We start from the raw sequence: 18,516 nt of genomic DNA, 5'->3' as shown, positions 1-18,516 counted from the left end.
ATCTTCACTTAATAACTTTCACCAGGGTAACAAGCTCAGTCTTATACAGAAAATGAGAAGGTTTGATTGTTTGTTCATTTGTTTCTTTGAAGTTAAGCACAGATCTCACAATGGGCTACATACACTCTGTCCACCACTGGTATCAAAACCCGGTTTCTAGAGTAGCAAGTCCGCAGACATATCGCTGTACCAACGGGGGGAAAGCGAAGTGGAAGGAAAAGCTCAGTGTGATGTGGTACATCAGATGGAGAAAGCTAAGTTTAAGAAAGTCCATCAGAGACTCGTTCAAACCAGAAATCGTAGAGGTATAAAGTATTCTCGACACTGAAGCAACTGATTTATCTAGTGAAAAAAACACCGTCCGTAACTGAACATAATTTATTAACATATGTTTTTCTTCTCCAAATCCATGCCAATGTGGTAAAGGAAAGTATCCAAGCGTCGTGTTCTCCCAATAAAACACTTCTTGGACAGAAATAGGATAAGTTTAGTGAAAACTTTGAGACAATTAATTAGCCATTTTGCCCACCTCTCGGAAATTGAAAATAAAACATTCTGTATACATTATGAAACTTTTAAGTAATTGTTCCTGTAATTATGTTAATAATATAATTATTCTACTAGATTTACCAAAAATTATTTGGAATTAAACTTTTTACAATATTTTCAAGTTAAGTTACAGTAGTCTTGAATTATTTGTATTAAATTTGATATAAAGTTAAACAAACATGTTAAACCTTAAAATGGATATTTCCATTATATACATGTTTTTTTTTTAAACTAAAAAGTTTGCGTTTATATTTCTCAGTACTGGTGATACTTCAGGGGCTTCTCTTTATCTGTAATACATAAAAGTGGATGTTTGTCCTGTAACAATTTTTGTTTTAGCTCAGGACTCAGTTAAACAGTTAAGACCCTGAGAACAATAACACATAACCTCAGTATTTTGAAAATTGTTTAATTTTGGAGTCCATCTTGAGGGGATGCCCAGTTCAATCTGCATTTTCTTGGTGACGAGAAACAAACTTGAAATAAAAATGTATCTCAGAACGGCTGGTATGGATATTAACACTTTTATTGATAAGGAGAGAACAACACTTCAATTTTCCTGGGTCATCTTCAGGTCAAAACGTTGTTCTCTGCTTATCAATAAAAGTTTTAATACCCATACCATCCGTTCTGAAATACAATCTACACTTTGATCAACGTGTGTTATTGGGTTATACTGGTTTAGGAGAATTTCATACTTGTTATTATGATATGCGTCCAGCTTATCTTTCTTTGGTTAACTTATGCTCAGAATTACTGATTATCAAAGTATCTTTTTCATTAAGGATCCATAAAAATAGAGAAAAAAATGTACGTTGAAATGTCATGGTGAGCAAAATAAATAAATAATTTAAATAAATAAATGTTGAGTAAAATATCGATATATCATACCGTTAAAATAAATAACAATATATTTAGGAAAAAAGCTATTAAAGTAACCCTGTATGCAAAAATATCCGTAACTGTGTCCTTATAGCCTTTTGCAATTCTCAGAGGTTGTACACAATAATGTGATTGTTTGTGTCATTTATTCCATTTTTGGTCATACAAATAATTTTAAAATCGGTCAGAATTAAGAGAAAATTTCCATTCTAAAGCTGATTTACTTTTTACTGTCTAAGACACTTCATGTATTTTTTTTACACAAACTTAGATCTAAGCCTAACTTTGTGCTTAATTCTAAACAAACAAACAAACTAACTAAGCCTAACTACTCACATCTTTACGAAACGTAGATAAAATTAATTATTGTATTGAAGAATCTGGATTTAATTTATAATATTAAATATAATAGTATTCTCTTTCCCGCTTCCCTCAACCTTTTCAAGATACGTAGCATAACTAATACTTCTATTTGGTATACAAATATTAATCCTTCTATTAAACCATTATAGCTGTCTGTGACGATCGGGAATGTATATCAACTTGCTGTCAGTTCCTAGTCCACATGTACAACCAATTACCATTGTTTCTTTCAACAAGATGTGTCCAGCGTGACAGGCCAGGACAGCCTGTTGACAGGATAATACAGACTTCATTTCAACAAACAAAACTTAAAAGTAAATTGATCTCCGCCAGGTGTAAGAAGAAACAAGTATAAAAATTAAAATGACTTTTAAGCTCTGCAATCAATGGTTTATCTAATATCTGAAGTTGATATGACCTGTACAATAAAACTATCATAATACTAGTAGATTCGTGGGGGGATTTCTGAAGTAAAAAATATAAAACTTGTTTCGATCGGCACAGAAACTATTCTATGTCTGTGTTTTCATCAGGTCGTATAAACTATTCTATGTCTGTGTTTTCATCAGGTCGTATAAACTATTCTATGTCTACGTGTGTAGAAACTGCTGTATGTTTGTGTGTTTATCACGTCATAGAAACTATTCTATGTTTACGTATGTATCAGAGCACAAAAGCTATTCCATGTTCCTATGTGTATCAGATCATAGAAACTATTCTATGTTTACGTATGTATCAGAGCACAAAAGCTATTCCATGTCCCTATGTGTATCAGATCATAGAAACTATTCTATTTTGCGTGTTTATCAACAACAGAAACTCTTCTGTTTATGTGTGTATCAGAGCACAAACTATTCTATTTTTATGTGTTTATCAAATCATATAAGTTAATCTGTGTTTGTGTGCTTATCATATCATATAAATTATTCTATGTTTTTATGCGTATCAAATCATATAAATTATTTTATGTTTGTGTGTGTTTATTAAATCTTATAAATTATTCTACGCTGATATGTGTAGAAACTATTGTATGTTTGTGTTTCTCAGCTCATAGAAACTATTCTACGTTTATGCATCAGAGCACAAACTATTCTATGTTTCTATGTGTATCAAGTCATATAAATTATTCTGTGTTTGTTTGATTATCAAATCATATAAATTATTCTATGTTTATGTGTGTATCAGATCATAGAAATTATTTCATGTTTGCATGTGTAACAACGTGTATGACTGGTGTATCAACACAAGTTTTTGAAACAACTACCGGAACTTAAACAAAGTTAGGATTTCAACTGACATTCTTCTCATTGATGTTCAGAACTGTTTTAAATTTGTAACTTGAGTGTTGACATCGTCATAGGACTCCAACCTAGCCAGGAAAAGTCTGGAAATTATCCTTTTTTTAATATATACCACAATTTCAAAGACAAACTTAGAATGAGACATAACTGGGTGAAACGGTGGATGAAAAATATAGAAACGTAAAGGATAAGTGGCATTTCAACCATGGACCCGGATGTAGAGTTAAGAAAGAAGATCGTATTTGTTTCACTGTTCTGGAGAACTTGTAAGTGAAACCCTCTGTAGTCATTTAAAATGGGGCTACGAAAAATTAACCTATTAGAATTAAGAGAACATCTGACGACCATAGTACTCCAAGGTAAAACCAGAATGAGTTAGTATTATTTCATATCGAAGGAAACCATGGCAAGTTTTAGTTAGTTTGACAAGAAAGTATCCCACATATAACATTATACTCATAATTAGATATGACCTTTAGGGGACCTGAAAAATAGGATGAATTACGTTGTATAACAAAATGAGATTCACTTCACGTAATAGTAACTCACATTTATTCTTGTGATCAACAATGTCAGGTTTCCTTAAGGTGAATAGTAACTTATAAATTTATTGTAAAACTATATGGGATCAACAATGTAAGGTTTACTTCACTGAGTATTGTTTATTGTGTAGATACAGAGGGGCATTAGCTTGAAGTAGAATTCCGGTGATTATCAACCTTTTAAGAAATGTATATATTTACATTTCAGAGGTTCCCAGGTTACGTTATTCTTTAGCTTTCCTAATAACATATGTAATACAAATTGAAGTATTTTAGGCATAGTATACAATTATTGTCTCAGTAAAATATACGAATAAACTACATTTCTAATCTCATATCATCCCTAGTGTATAAACTCAGTTGTGAGTTACAAAACCTGCGATATTCATATAAGTCCCTTCAAGATCACTGACTCTTATGACACATAACAATTAAACTAATCTTAAACTAGAAACTTGTACACCTTAAAAATTCTCACTCATCTTGTGAATATAGAACTATACAAATATGACATCTAATCTAAATGGTTACCTTAGTAACTTGTGTGTTTTCTACATACTTCATTCTGCGTTCTTCAAACACGACATCTAATCTAAACTGTTACCTTAGTGACCTATGTGTTTTCTACATACTTCATTCTACGTTCTTCAAATACGATGTCTTATCTAAATAGTTGCGTTAGCAACCTATGTGTTTCCTACATCCTTCATTCTACGTTTTCAAATATGATGTTTAATCTAGATATAAAAGCGTTGTTCTATTTTTGCCAAATACTTTTTGAACACAACTATTATACAAACGTTATCGTGTATAATTAGAAAGCTCATATTGTCACAACTCGTATACTACAGGAACTGAGCACAACTGGATATCGGATTCAAAGAACTCTTGTCATTTCCTTAGCTCATGTATTTGAACATTTTGGTCCCAAAGAACATAAATAAAATTTGATAGTTGTCTTCCAACAACAGAATACGAGCGTTGTCCCGCATAGTAACCTGAATCAACGTTTGGCCAATGACCACGTTAATAAGTCTTAGTCAATAATATTAATTACGTACATAATGTATTTAAAATCAATGTATCATAATTATAGGTTGTTCGATGCATTGTTTGCTTACAGTTAGCATATCATTTTCTGGCAGCTCCCCAGTGACACGGTAGTGTTTTTGTGAGCTAGAAACCCGGTTTTGATACCCATGATTGGCAGAGAACAGATAGCCCTTGTTGTAACTTTGTGGTTAACTACAAATAAACAAACATTTTGCTGATATTCTGACAACTATGTCATGTTATATAATCCTGTGGGTTAAAATTTCAAAATTATAATAATAAAAGTTAAGTTATCTGTGTCGTTTTGTTTTAATTTCCGAAGCTTTAATTTCTATTGAAAAATAAAGTAATATTTTAACTAACAAATATATGCATATTTACTGACACGAACATTAAAAACGTTCTCAAACAAAAAAAGCCACCTGATAAATTATTCTCGAAATTCAAACATGGATAATTGAAACAACTTATTGTATATCATTCTACTCCATTAGGGCCCGGCATGGCCAGGTGGCACTCAACTCGTAATCTGAGGGTCGCGGGTTCGAATCCCCATCGCACCAAAATGTTCGCCCTTTCAGCTGGGGGGGGCGTTATAAAGTTACGGTCAATCCCGCTATTCGTTGATAAAAAAGTAACCCAAGAGTTGGTGGTAGGTGGTGATGACTAGTTGCCTTCCCTCTAGTCTTACACTACTAAATAAAGAACGAGTAGCGCAGATAGCTCTCAGAAATTCCATGAGAAATTATCATCTAAAGTATGAAAATGTGTGTTGGTGTGCTCGTATTCCTTGAGAAATTATTTAACTTATGATAACACCCATATTTTCTGAAGAACTGTCTAGAGCGTAAAAAATATTATATTTATTTTTCACTGAAATATCCTCTGGATTTATATGCAGTGTGAAAATTTACGTATTTGGATCCACATTCCTTGAGAAACTATCTAGAGCATGAAAATCTCAAGTTATGCGCTCAAATCCCTAAATAATAAGTTGTGTTTATGAATTTCTCAGGAATTATATAATGTGTGAACATTTATATTAATATACCCATAATTGTTGAAGTAATTCTACGGGTTTACAAAGCTAAAATCAGGGGTACGATACTCTTTGTGGGCTAAGCAGATAGGCCGATGTAGATTTGCTATAAGAAACACACAGATACACACACAGTTATTGAAAAATACCTAGAATATGAAAAATACACATTTGTACGCTTGTATGTCCTGAGAAAATAATTAAAGTGTGAACATCTGTATTTGTGAAGTCATGTTCTCTTAGGATTTATCTAGGTACTCTAGAATTTATATAAAAAACTCTATCGGGTTTTCATTATTCCCTTTGTCTCCCTGCCCCCTTATTCTAGACTATGAGTTTTCTAAATGCATACTTATATGCCTCTGAAGATTACTTCAGCTATATATTTTTTGACAGAGATAATACTCCCACTCATTCTTAGTTATGTTTTTATCGACATATACCACATAGCGAACATTCCTTGGCTAAAACTTTGAATCATTTGAGTTAATAATAATCTAAAGAATTGTTTCTGCCTAATTTTAAGGACCGTTCTTTTAAGTTGAGGTTCGAGCACTCTGGTGATTAAGAGATAAAGCTTGTATACACATTTTTAGAAGTCTTTGCGAAACTAAACACAATAAAACTAACAACACTGTATGGCAATCTTCTTATTAGAATGCGTTGGAGACTACCGATCTCCGTTACGCAGATATATCTCATCAAATTACGCGGAAATACATTTTTCACCGTCTAATTGAACTGCCAACGATGGTTAAACGAGCGACACTTTGCTTCATTAAAACCTAGGAATGTGGACCTCAGCCAACACGTGGGCCGACTCCGGCTGTTTTATTGGTTGAAGCGGGAAGAAACAGTGATCGTCAGTAGCATTTTTGCTCAATCAACCGTCACGGATGGCAGGAAATTTGTCAAGATGGTGACTTCCAAACCCTGCCCAATGAGATGCATTGAAGTCTTCTCAACTAGACTGTTCTTGGATGCTGACATATTTAACCATAACCGTTCTTGCTTTTCTTGCACTTCAGGAAGTTTCCCAGATTAAGGTTTCGTGCAACTATTTTTTTTTCAGCCGCAACAAGTAATTAGTTCTTTTCCGTCTGTCTTCGTGGATTACAGCGACAGATGAAAAAAATACATGAAGACGAAAATATAATTTCTTCGCAGTCCTTCAAAGTATTTGCTGCAATTGATTGTACTGTAAACAAAACCTTTATGTTTCTTACAACTATGTTTTCTCTGTTAACCTCAATGTTGCTTACTCTATCACAGGGACAACGTTATTTATTACACCAATCATATTAAAGTCTATAATGACCAGTTACTCTTTACGACGTTAGCTAACGATAATGTATACAGCCACGACGAAACTTGTTCTTATAAGAGAAACAATAAATCCTGTTGTAATGTTTTCCTACTCTTATATAAATGTCTTCTAGGTGACTTTACTTACTATTGACTTGTCTCGATTCAGGAAAATTTTAATAGTTTAATCTGTCAGTGCTAATTTAGTGATTGTGTGATTTTATCTCTTTATTTTATCTCTCTTTCTCTAAGCTATTAACAGACCAATTAAAAGTTTAACTGTTTCTTACTAAATAATGCTATTTTCTTATTATAAAAACTATTGTCCACATATGTTCCACAGTAGTCACTACCCACAACTAAATATTTCTGTCGGAAGTAACATATATAAAGTCATAATGATTAAAGACATTGTAACAACAAAAAACTGGCTTCTTTAGACAGACCACTGTCAATGAATAAGATTTCTTAAACAGACCACGTGTCTGAAGTAGTGATGATTTTGATGATTAAATTTCATCACTGTTAACGAACGAGTTCTATTAGATAGACCATGTGTTTGAGGTAATGGTGATTTTGATGGTTAAAATTCGTCACGGTTAAAGAACAAGCTCTTTTAGATAGACCACGTGTCTGAGGTAGTGGTGATACTGATAGTTAAAGTTCATCAAGTTCTTTTAGATAGACCACGTGTCTGAGGTAGTGGTGATACTGATGGTTAAAGCACATCAAGTTCTTTTAGACAGATCTGTAATCTTTATGAGTGTGACTGATTACTGTAATATAAAGTGATAAATAATCGTTCCAAATCAAATCAGTCTGCTGGATACAATCTTATAAAATAAAATAAAGCAAGCTAGATACACCAATCTTGATTCAGAAGATGAAACTTATAGTTATAGTCATATTTTACGAAATGTCGTACTTGTTAGATAACTAGTGTAAAACATGCAATCCAATTATAATTTTCCTTTTTGAATTATGCTAAAGCTACAGTCTTTTATCGGATTATTTTAAATATATCTGCTGTATACAAGATCAGCTCTTCAAGTGCAATATTTGTGCTGATTGCTCATAGATCAAAACATTATTTGTACAATTCTTTAGTCTGTGTACATCATACACAGATATATAACTTTGTATAATAGTGTCATGTTTGTATGTCCGTGATTTCTATGTTACGAATTATTAATATTACAAAAGTCTCGATATAACTAAGTTATACTAATTATCTCTAAATCCTTACTTTACTTAATTCTAACAAAAATAAAATATTCAGGAGACCTTTACCTCATCATATAATAATCGATTTTATGAAAATCAATATGTCACTTTTCTTTTGAACAGAATAGTTTTGTTGATTTTCATTCTGTGATTTCTGAGGTAATTTATTATTATTTGTTTTAGATAAAACTTATCAAAGTATGATATATACAAACACTCATAATTTAAAAGCAGGGAATTGCTACAACAAATTCGAATTAACTCTTTTTCATTTTGTTTTTTCTTGTTTTTCTTGGCGTTAAACCAAAAACGCAGATGTACAGTTATCACTCTACTGTCTTTTGATTCGAGACATTACATTGGAAATCTATTGACCGATATATAGTAGCATGGGATAACACAACCCTATTTCTATCCATTTCTCAAGGATCTCAACCGACTCGACTTTAAGCCCATTACAGGGCTGGTTTCACTCGGATATTTTATTTTCAAATTACGAAGCACTCTGAGCCAATTAACGACGTTGCCGTTCCGGGTTTTGGAGACAAATTGCGTGAAATTACTGGGGTTAGAGAAGCGTTGAGCTTGGAAATGAAAGGCTGTTCGGAGCTCGCCAGCGAATAAGCCAATCATTTCGAGCGCAGAGCCCGTGTCAGATTGCGAGGCGTGCGGGCGGTACACTAGCCAATTTGTTCTCAATGACTATTCATCAAGGCGATTATTGGACTCCCGCTATTGACTACTGCTTGACTTGGCAGATGTTGCAAGTGGTGTTATATGTCCGATGAGGTAAAGGATATAGGATAGATGTCAGGAAATAATGTAGCTCCCTAACACCAGAGAGAGAGAGATATGTGTGGGGTGAGAAAGACAGACAAAACTTCAAATACTGAAGGCTGTAAAAATTAATCCTTAGATAAATAGAGAATCGCGTACAGGTAAAAATAGAGTGAAATAAAGTGAAGGAATAAGCAGATAGATAAAAAAGTTAGCAAGAATTTAAATTACAGATTTTATTGAGACATTGATTTTAACTACAGTTATTACATTAATCTCAATCAGAAAACGAACTGTATTTACCATGTAACTTATTTCCAATCAGAAACAAAGTGTATTAACCATACAACTTACTCACAGTCTGAAAGCAAACTGTATTATAATGACAATGCAGCAGGTTAGAGATTAAAACAAACCAAGCCGTTACAAATCTTTAAATTTAGTGGTATAAGAAACAAGAAAATTCTGCCACGTCCTTCAATCGTGTCGCCATCAGACATAAAGAATCCTTATTTTGTATACTGTAAATTTGTTACTTTATGTATTTAAAATATTTAAAACCGACCATTCAAATATTAAAATATATTTCTTAGGTGCTTGTGAAATAGTTTTCTTTCTCTATAAATATTTTGACTGGGTGTGTTCTTGTGGAATAATCAATTTATATATTCAAAAATAAAAGAGTAACCCAAAATCAAATTGATAAAACATTAAAAAGATCCATCATTGTAGATTTCTCTTTAGTAAGGTACAACCTGTCTCTAAAGAACCGTATTCCTCTACGAATCTGTTGCTAGCCAGGAATAAACAAACCACGTGGCATTTTTCATCATCATAATTCACTCATTCTTTTTATATGTTATGCTTTTGCTTGTTTTTGAATTTCGCGCAAAGCCACACGAGGGCTATTTGCAGTGTAAAACCAGAGTCAAGGCAGCTAGTCGCGACCACCCATCGCTACTATTTTACCAACGAATTGTGAGATTGACGGTCATATTGTAACGTCCCTACCGCTTAAAGAGTAGGCATGTTTGGTGCGACGTGGATTCGAGCCCGCGACCCTTAGATTAAGTGTCGAGTTCCCTAACCACATCGCCATGCCGGGGCCCTTTTACTCTTTTCAAGATGTTTTAATTACTTTAAATGACTCCACAGCACCGACTTCTGTTCTAATTGTAAACACTTCTTTCGGTTATTAGACGTCTAACACCGAAATACGAACAAGTAAATACAGTGGCATTTCAATACGAAAGAAATGTTGTTAAAGTAAAAACGAATGAACATCATCTGGCTGTTACTACGTACAATAAAGTCTGTATTGATCTAATATTACACCGATCTCAGACAAATTATATAATACTCTTTCAAATGCATTTATTCTTTTCTTTATTGTTTGCTTCAAGTCTGAAAAAAAACATGTCTGAGCAAGATAAAAATTAAAATAACGCAAACTTAAGATTAAATATATTTTAAGATAGATAAACATATTATTATGAAATTAAATCATTCCTTTCAAAATACAAGTAGTTTTTGTTGTTGTTCTTTTAAATGTTCTTCTAGATAAACTAGATAGATATTTTCGCGGTTTTTGATCATATATAAGATATATATATATATATATATATTTAGTTTCATATGTAAGATATATATAGTTTTATATATAAAAATATATATATATTTAGTTTCATATGTAAGATATATATAGTTTTATATATAAAAATATATATATATATTTAGTTTCATACATAAGATATATATATATATTTAGTTTCATATATAAGATATATATATATTTAGTTTCATATATAAGATATATATATGTGCACTCTCGAATCTTCTTTAATTTTTTCAGATTTTTTTTATCTTTAAATTAATGTCAGCACCAACAGAAAAATGGATCTTGTTTTACACTCTAGTTGGCAGATTGTATCATACATATATGTATATATATATAAAGATGCGTCACGATATTCCTATGATACAGTTACTAAACACTACGTATTAGTTGGTGCACCTCGGAGTTTCACGAGATCCCAAGTGACCAGCAGTTGGAGCAGCGTTCAGCCGTCACCCTTCGTTAAGAGTGATAGGGCATCCTATTGGAAGCTCAAGCTGGTAATTGGTTCTCCACCTCTGCAGTCGGCGCGGCCCTAAGGGACAGCTCTTTCGCAAGTAATAGCCTCTATTTTTCACACGCGCCGTGCGAGATGTCATAGAGAATCGGATCTATTGTCCAAATGAGATCTCCAAACACATAATACAACGTAACGCCCGCTGCAAACACCCTCATTGTGCGAAGGTTTCGGATGGCCGGACGTGGGTCACGTGACTAGCAGGTTTCTCCTCACCAGTTGCCCTCGCTACTTCTGACCGCACACATTCACTTAGTGTGTAACTCGATGAGCTAACAAAACACCGTTTTCCACCAAATGGCCTCAATTACTGCATAATTCATGTCCAATAACATCGACTGTTATTGTAGTCTTTTTTTTTTTTTTTCCCTCTTTCACAGTGTCAGCTCTACACTGTTCCTCTGTGTTGGTGAATAACACTGTACAATCTTCTACAACCAGGGAACTGCACCTAGTTGACTCAAGTATCTTATTTTATTCCTCATTATGTTTGTTATCAAAACTTATGTCATTCCTGGACGTTTCGCCATGATTTATATACAGCTACAGCGTTGTAAAACTATAATAGAAACGTTTAAACATCTTGCTCCTCGTAATACCCAGAATCATTAGCGAATGAATGAGTTTTGGTTACTAGTATTATCATATATATAGTGTAGATGAGGGTTTTGAACAGAATAATTCCGAAAACCCTTAAACAGAAACGCCAAGTGTGTCAGAGAGTATATAACAGAAACGCCAAGTGTACCAGAGAGCTTATTACCTGATTTACAGCATTTTCTAAATCCAAGATCGATGGACATGAAATAAAACATACTCTTAACTCTGAATCTAAGGCTATAAAAACATGAAGGTACACAAAACAGAAATTCAGCATAACTATATAAGTTTTGTATAGCAAAAGAATGAAATTATGTTTGTAGTATAAATATGTACGAAGTATAAATATTGAGTTTGCCTACGTTCCTAATTCAGTTTTATATCAAATATTTCAAATACTTAAAGTGTACTAATTTGTTAACCGCCCCCTCGTTCAAGTAGTTGTATAATTAGAATGCGTAAAACTAAACACAACACAACATCTCAGTAAAATATAAAGGTACATTAAGACACATCACAAATATCACTTTGAAGCTTTAATCTGCGTACATGGTGTTGACACCAGAATATAGCCTATCTCCATGTTTCACGGTTGTAAGTAACCCTTTAGTTTATATTATATTTACTAATATTTGAATTTTAATGAGATTTGAGTATACCTATTTTTAGCTGTTTACTTTAATTATATTGTATTAATATTTAAACAACTTTGAAATAGTTATTTTACTGTATTTCCGGGATCACAATGAAACTTTTTGCATGAAATAACTATTAATTCATTGTTGTAGATTAATTCAAAATGCGTAGAGGATAACCTGGTGGCTTTGGCGCACGACTCGCAAACTGCGGGTCGTAGGTTCGAATCCCTTTCATATCCTTACCATTTCAGCCGTAAGGACGTTATAATATAACGGGCAATACCATTATTGGTAATGAATAGCCTAAAAGATGGCGGATTTCGTGCATCTTGAACCGGACTCTAACGACGGGTATAAAACTTCCACCTTTATTTCTTTTCTTTTTTTTTTCTGCCTTCTTTTCCGCTCTAAGTTGAACGTAAAAATATATAATAAACATTGCTTTAGAGATAACTTCTACAGATTATAAATACATACACGTTAATCTTACAACGTTATCAAGTGTTCTAATATGAAAGCCTGTGGCTGTTTCAAAACATTGCTTTGAAAATTGTGATAGAGACCTCGTCAGCCTTGAGATTTTCCTAAAGAAAAAACTGACTCGAACAAGATAAAAAAAAAGGTAGACGAGCCAACATAAAACCTTAACTTCCCTCGCACGCGGATTCTGTGACAAATCGAGCTTCATCGATTCTGTTTTGTCGAGTGCAATAAAAGAAGGAACGGACTCGTCGTACATCTGGGGACCATGTTTTCGGGCGTTATCCCTAATTGCCGTAAATAAGAACGTAATGCTCCTCGATCGGCTGTCTTACGAAAGGCCATCAGGCCCACTCAGCCGAAGGATCAAGGGAAAGCTAGAAAAACGGTCGCTAGCGTTATAGGGGCCTAGGTTCTGCTGCTTCTTCCACTCTCACGTGCTTACCTCCCGGATATCGAACGCCATTTGAAGCCGGAGTTAGGATATAAATTTTCACGGTGGTGGGTTAAGTGATTTGCTTCAGGTCTGTAAGTCCTTTAGTGAATACGTTTATAAGAAGGAATACAGTAGGTCTAGTAGGAGGATAGAAAAAGTTAGAAAACTGTGTAAAGAACAATGACTGTGCCAGTGACAGTCCATAAACAAGATTCTCGTCCGTGTCTTCGAATCACATCAGTATAGGTGCTTCGTTCGTCTATCAGTTATAATTGTCTTTCTCTTTATCTGTTAGCAGCTTCTCAACTGTGCTTTCCATTATTCCGTACCTTCATGCAATTCGTTTCTGAAAATAATATTTGCTAGGTCATGACACGTTTTAAGACTGTTTTATTTCGTCTGGTTTTACGATTTTTTAGAATAATACTTTTTGCACTGGGAATGGTTTATTTCAACAGTCAGTCTAAATAATTTATGAAAAAAATATAGTAAACTACAAAACGAAACAATATATCTTCATCTTGCTTTTATTTTTTTATTCTAAGTTTATCATAGTAACAGTTCATTGTTGTGTTTTTCATACTACTGACATCGCCTGGTGGTTAGAACCCACAACTTGTGAGTCACGGGTACGAATCCCCTCACTGAACATCCTCGCCCTTTTAGTCGCTGGTCATTATAATGTAATGGTCAATTCCACTTTTCGTTAGCAAAGAGGTGAAGCAAGAGTTAGATGAAGGTGGTGCTGACTTCCCTCCAGTCCCCTACTTCAAAATTATGTACAGTTAGCGCAGATAGCTCTCGCGTTTCTTTGAGCGAAATTCAACACTTGAGCAGATTTCAACTCTTGTTTAAAAACAAAACAAAACACAGTAGTTAATATATTAGTCGCAATAAAACATAGTGAGATATAATTTTATGCTAGCTTTAAACACTTCCAAACATAGAATGTAGTGTGTGAATTCCACTTTCAAATGAAGGAACTTAATTTTTATATTCATCTGGTATCCCTGCTGTTATACAATAATACTCTATTTAGTACTTCCTGTATAGTATTTATACTGAAAACGTTTATTTTTTTTTTCCAAAACAACAATGTATTGATATAAAATTTGACATGTGAAATTTTAAAGTCTACCAAGAAACGATTTCAATCTAAAATTAGAAAATAACGTTGTCACATCCGTATTATTTTTAACAAAATTATAAAATATTAGGAACAAGTTTTGAAGAATCTACAGAGATGGTCAAGTTTCAACATAAGTGTAAAATGTTAGCATACAAAGGAAATGTTAAACAGGTTATTTTGACACGCATGTTTAATGTTGATTGAGAACACAAAGAGGACGTTTATTTCAGCGGTATGTCTGAACAGGATGTAGCAATCGACCATTTTGGGAGGAAATCAAAACCGACCCAGTCTCAGGCCCACCGATTCGTTAAAACAAGGATAGATTGGTTAATACAGCAGTATGTATAAACAGGATGTTCAGTCTACCATTATGAGGGGAAATCAAACCGTGTTGAAATTAAGGTTCAATGATTCCTCGCAAATTACTCAGACATATTATTTTATGAATGTTAAAAACCTAGAAAAAAACTTAGATTCTACAATACCAGTACAAACAAGGACAGTCTTGTGCTAGGTATGAACTTCTAGGTGTTAATGTGTTAAGTTATAATAAAGCTAAAAATATTTTTTGGAAAAGTGTTCGAACTTTGAGGGATTTGAGTGCCAAGCTATTGATGTAGAAACAGTTATCAAAATTTAAATTATTTCTTCAAAATATGTTCGAACTTCGAGAAGTTTGGGTGGTAAGCTAATCAGGTAAAAATGGTTCATAAAGCAAAAATTATTTCTTTGGTAGAAAATGTCACAAGCATAAGGAAGTCAAAATTGAAGTTATAGCCTTTACTATATCTAAGGATGTGTGTGTCTGTGTTATACATATAACCTAAAAACAAGTGTTGAAAATACAAAAATGTAAAGTGTTGTAATAACAGAAAGGAGAGGTATCATAGTATGAAAGTTATCTATAAATATAGGATTCAAATACGGTATAGATTGTGTATCACATTTAATCTCTACTTACAAGTCTCACGTAGGTGTTGAAGTAGGAGGGTCAAGGTCCCCATCTCTGGTATGGGGAGGGGAAGACAAAATCTTTTCTATAATTTCTCACTCCCCATTAATTAATTTCATTAAGTATGCGGTTTCCCCCACTTTGATAGAATTTTATAGTCTTAATAAAAAATAACTAACTATAAATAAATAAATATTTTCAAATAAATGTAGTAGCTGAATGTAAGGAATTGAAATAATAATAATATATATAGAATAAGACATAAACAAAATATGATGTATGTTGGTCATTAAACTGTTTATTTTCACATTAATTTAACTTGTCTTTCATCCCAGATTTCCTCATATCCTGGGCTCTACTGCATTTATGACTGCTAGTGTTGTTAATATATAAACTCCAAAAGAATGATGTTATCCATTTACCGGCATTGTGTATTATGGTATCCCGACATTTCGCATCTGCAATTTCGCACCCGACTCTTGGCAGCCAACAATTTGACAGCCGAGCTCGTTGGCAGTGGACAATTTCGCACCCAGGAAAATTGGCAGTGGATGATTACCCAGCCGAATATTTACATCAATATTACAGTTTAAGAAAAAAGACTCATATATCATACAGCCATGCTGCCACATCTGTTCACAGTTTAAAGCAGTAGCTAATTCCTCGAAGGAATTGAATAAGATCCCTTTCTTGATATTCGTTAACCATACGTTGGACTCTTTGATTTAAAGTCTCGTACTTTGCCTTCTTCCTTGGGTCCATCGGGTGCGTGGCTGTGCTCCTTGAGACGAGCTGTAACTGTATCGTCTCGGACATGAATACGCGCTGGGCAGTGCAAACTTCTGTAATTTTCACACATGTAGAAAGTTACTTGATTGTGCTTCTTGCTACCCTTATCAAATAAATAAACGTATCTATTCCGTGATGTCGAGAAAACCCACTTGTAGAGAAATATATATGTAAAAATGGCTCGTTTGGGTTGAGGTAAAAATTTTTCTCAGCCCAAACAGCCGTTTTTACACATATATTAAACGTATCCATTGTTGCATGCCTTCGGCTTTCCTCTGTTTAATGTTACGTAAATTACTGTGCTGTTCATGATGTTACTAATCGGCTGTTTGAAACTGTTTTAAAATAAATCAATGAAAGTTTAACGAGAAGACTACGTGTTGAAGTTCTAACAGTAAACGCAGACATTTTATGTTCTTTTCCAGGTTTAACAGTGACGTCAATTTTTAAATGAATGTTAGTTTTTTGTAAAGTTAACATTAGTAACATCATGAACAACACCATAACTTAACTATGTACTGCTTGGCTGGGTAATCATCCACTGCCAATTTTCCTGGGTGCGAAATTGTCCGCTGTCTACGAACTCCTAAGAAGTCCTAAACAAGGTAGGAAATGCCCAACAAGAGGTCTGATTAGTGAGTTGCACGGCAGTCATCGCGAATAACATCAAACATTCGCTTTGGCATGGTCGATATAAACGTTTGCAGAAAAATGGCTGGAATATTGTTCCAAGTGGTGAAGATGACTTCACGAAGATCATACATTTCTAAAGACTTCCCTTGTCATCTACCCCAAACATTTTCATTGGGGTTCAGTTTGGGCGAACACGCTGGATGGTCCAAAAGAATCACGTTATTCGCCATGAAAAAGTCCTTTCTCCTGCGGACATTGTGGATTACAACGTTGTCCTGCTGAAAGATCCAGTCATTTCCACACAAGCGAGGCCCTTCAGTCAATGAGGATGCTCTCTTCAACATGCCAATGTAGCCAGCTGCTGTTTGACGCCCTATATAACCTGATGCTCCATTGTTCCATGGAAGAAAAAAGCATCCCAGATCATAATGGAACCTCCTCTACTGTATCGTATAGAAAATGTCTCCGGTGGGATATCCTTATCGTGCCAGTAACGTTGGAAGCCATCTGGACCATCCAGGTTATTTTTTTTCTCATCAGAGCACAAAACCTTCTTCCACTTTTCTACGTCCCATGTTTGGTGACTCTCAGCAAAGTTTAACCGAACTGTTTCATGGTGTGGAAGACGTTTACGGTTTTTAAAGCCTTTCTCTCGCAGATGCCGTCTTATTGTTCTTGAGCTGCATTCTGCGTCCGTAAGGGCCTTAATCTGGTTCGACGATTGGTTAGTGTCTTGCCGGACAACCCATCGAATCCTCCTGCGCAACGCCGGCGAAATTTTTTTAGGCCGACCACTTGAAATTTTCGTTCTGTATCCTTCAGGGTCTTTTAAGACATTTGCAACAGCAGTTTTACTACGCCCAATCTCACCAGCGATGGCACGTTGAGAGAGACCTTGCTTTTGCAGCTCGAAAATTCTGCCACGTTCAAACTCTGTCAACCTTTTAGCTTTTCCCATGTGTTTACCCAATGTAACATAGGAGATGTCGGTGAGAGATGTTGACAACGCTAGTGCTTAAACACAAATGACTAAATTTCGTTAGGTGTTTATCGATTAACGCTTCGTTTCAGTATGGTCTTAAACTTTTGACCAGCTAGTATTTAGGCTAATTTCATAGTGTTCACATTTTTCCTATTAAATGCTAAAACAGTTTTTATTTTTATTTTTCCTTTTCTTATTGCCATCTTTGGAAGCTCTACTCAAATAAGTAGTTTAGTCTAACAACGCAAAATGCATATTTTTTCTTTATGTTCATTGGCCAGCAGTGTATCTAGTATCTGATTGCATTTCTAAAGAGCTGCTCTCCACAACAAATATTTGTAATGAGACGTATCAACGACATGAGGGAAAAAAAAAAACGATTTGAAAAAAAGCGAATTCTTACAGGGGAATAGAAAAACTCATACTACAAGTCTTCGAAACCACAATCCAACTCAATTTAGAACTAGGCTCCTGTCGTAGCGATGAAGCTGGACTTATCTGTTGGTAAAGCTTACAATTTAATGAACAATGGTCACAAGTTGACGAGAAACCACAAACTTTTGGCTACACTACGAAGTTACAGATTATTTTCGTGAGGAACATATTCAGGGAAACTGGACCACATATCTTTCAGATCCCATGTTCCACTTGGTTTCTCCAAGTTATTCTTGTTTATGGTCTGTTCGAAATTCTTCTCAGTAACTTGA

The sequence above is a fragment of the Tachypleus tridentatus genome, chromosome 7 (genome assembly GCF_004210375.1).
Source record: "Tachypleus tridentatus isolate NWPU-2018 chromosome 7, ASM421037v1, whole genome shotgun sequence".
In the NCBI taxonomy this organism is placed as follows: Eukaryota; Metazoa; Arthropoda; class Merostomata; order Xiphosura; family Limulidae; genus Tachypleus; species Tachypleus tridentatus.
This window is presented reverse-complemented; position numbering follows the sequence as displayed.